Raw genomic sequence first — 2,664 nt, 5'->3', positions numbered from 1 at the left:
GTCTACATCAATGTTTCAGGCTTAATTTGCCATCTTCAGGACTGAGTTGTTTTGTTGACTGTTGTTGATTTCTTGAAGTGGTTCCGGTTTGAAGTTAATTAAGAGGAATTTGCGCCGATGGGGACACTTTCCGTAGATCTCATTTTTCATGTTGAGTGTGGCTTCATGAGGTTGTTTGATTATAGTATATTTTTCTTCCAGGCATAAGCTACATTGTTTTGATGTTGGTGTGTATCCTGTTGCTTTAGATAAAATTTTCCATGAAATGTTGTGGTCTATTTTGTTGTCTTTTAATTTCCAAATATGTTCGCTAAGTTTTGTGGATGTTTTTTTGTTAGTGTTTCTAAATGTTGAGGTGTGGAGGTTGTATCTTGTTTTGAAATTTATTTTCTGTTAGTCCTACATATTTTTCTTGCTTGTTTGTTTTAGTTTCTGTGACTGTGGCTTGGTAAATTAAACTTGATTCTAAGCATTGTTTGTTTAGCGGGCAATGTTCTTTATTTCTGCAGTTGCATTTTCTAGTGGGTGGGTTTTGCTCTTGTCGGTGGTTTATTAATATTTTTTTGTTGTGGCTTGAAATTATTTGTTCTATGTTGCGCATACACGAGTAACTTATTTTTATGGTATTCCTGTTGATAATTTTATGTAGCTTGTGGTTTTTTGGAAAGTGTGTATCAATTAACTTCAGGAACTGCTGTCCTATGTTTGTGCTGACGTTTATGTCGAAAGGTGGGTTGAACCAAGTTATGTGTCGTTTTCTTGTTTTACGTTCTTCACTTGTGTGTTGGTGTTTACATGAGAGGGAGGCGTCTGTGTATAAAAATGGTGTGTTGTATCCACTTTTTGTGAGTGCTTCTTTGTAGGGGGTGGCTGCGACGTTGAATATCTCTCTGTTTTCCGAAAGTTTGCTCACCCTCAGTGCTATGTTTTTTGGTATGTTTTCAATGACGGGACGGGGGTGGTTGCTGTTTTTATTAATGTAGCTAATGGTGTTGTTTGGTTTTCTGAACGATTGGAATGAATTGGATTTTATGTCGAATGTGATGTCGAGGAAGTCAACTGTTTTTTTGTTTGTTTCTATTGTGATTTTCAAATTGTTGTTTTGGAATATTTTACAGATATGTTTTTTGATGTTTTCGTTCGCTCTTGGTCGTCTGTTGGTTATAGCGAGTCCGTCATCTCTATAGAGGCCGATGTATGTGTGTGTATGTTGTAGTTGTGACAGGGTGTAGAGTCCGACCAGTTCGCATGTTTCAGCACCGTCGAACGAACCCATTGTTACGTCGAAATCATTGTGTCGCTTTGTCCAAGGTGTGTTGTCGTAGTATAGTGTGCTGTGCTTGGTGTGTTTGATGATGTGTTTTTCCTCTTCTGTGATGTTGGTGTATTTTGCTGCGAATTCCAATGCTTTGTTTAGTAAGTCTGGAGTGATGGAGGGGTAAAAATCGCAAATGTCGAAAGAGATGAAGGTGCAGTTTTCTTTGTTTTGGATATTTTTGAACCATTCGATGACTTCATCGGTGTTTTTCCACTGGTTGAATTTAGTTGCTTCTTTGACGTTTTTATTTATTTTTTCTAATATCTTTTTGCTGATTTTTCCAATTTCAGATTTGTGTGGATTTATTAGTCTACATTTTGGATTATTTTTGAAGTCAGGCTTGTGATCTTTTAATGTGATGAACGCTTCTCTTCTTGGTGCTATATCGATTCGATCGCTAAGGTCAAGTCTGTTCGCTATATTCTTATCTTCTTTTGTGATCTCTTCGGTTCTATGTGTTCTGTCTTTCTTATAGTCTTTGTTGATTTGTTTGTGTATCATTTTATCATATTCCTCAGGTGTCATTTTATAATAGTTGTTGGATTTGTCGGCTGGTATCAGAAGTTGTTTTTCTTTGTTTATTTTCTTCACATCGTTAGTCAGTTGGTTTTGGAAGTTGTTATTTTTGTTTTTGAACTGCACACTTTGAATGAGATCTGAAAGTCCGTCTTCTAATTTTTTTAATTCAGGTATTGGGGGGGGGGGGGGGGGGGGGGGGGGGGGTGAATTTGTAGAGTTGAAGCCGTACGTTTTTTTGTGGGTGGTTTCTAAATGTGGGTTCAGAAAAAAGAATGTTCTCCATCGTCAAACACATCATCAAACACACCAAGCACAGCACACTATACTACGACAACACACCTTGGACAAAGCGACACAATGATTTCGACGTAACAATGGGTTCGTTCGACGGTGCTGAAACATGCGAACTGGTCGGACTCTACACCCTGTCACAACTACAACATACACACACATACATCGGCCTCTATAGAGATGACGGACTCGCTATAACCAACAGACGACCAAGAGCGAACGAAAACATCAAAAAACATATCTGTAAAATATTCCAAAACAACAATTTGAAAATCACAATAGAAGCAAACAAAAAAAACAGTTGACTTCCTCGACATCACATTCGACATAAAATCCAATTCATTCCAACCGTTCAGAAAACCAAACAACACCATTAGCTACATTAATAAAAACAGCAACCACCCCCGTCCCGTCATTGAAAACATACCAAAAAACATAGCACTGAGGGTGAGCAAACTTTCGGAAAACAGAGAGATATTCAACGTCGCAGCCACCCCTACAAAGAAGCACTCACAAAAAGTGGATACAACACACCA

Source organism: Berghia stephanieae, chromosome 2, assembly GCF_034508935.2.
Source record: "Berghia stephanieae isolate SIO BIC M18660-M18661 chromosome 2, UCSD_Bste_1.3, whole genome shotgun sequence".
Lineage (NCBI taxonomy): Eukaryota > Metazoa > Mollusca > Gastropoda > Nudibranchia > Aeolidiidae > Berghia > Berghia stephanieae.
The sequence above is the reverse complement of the archived record's forward strand: the minus strand, read 5'-3'. Positions refer to the sequence as shown.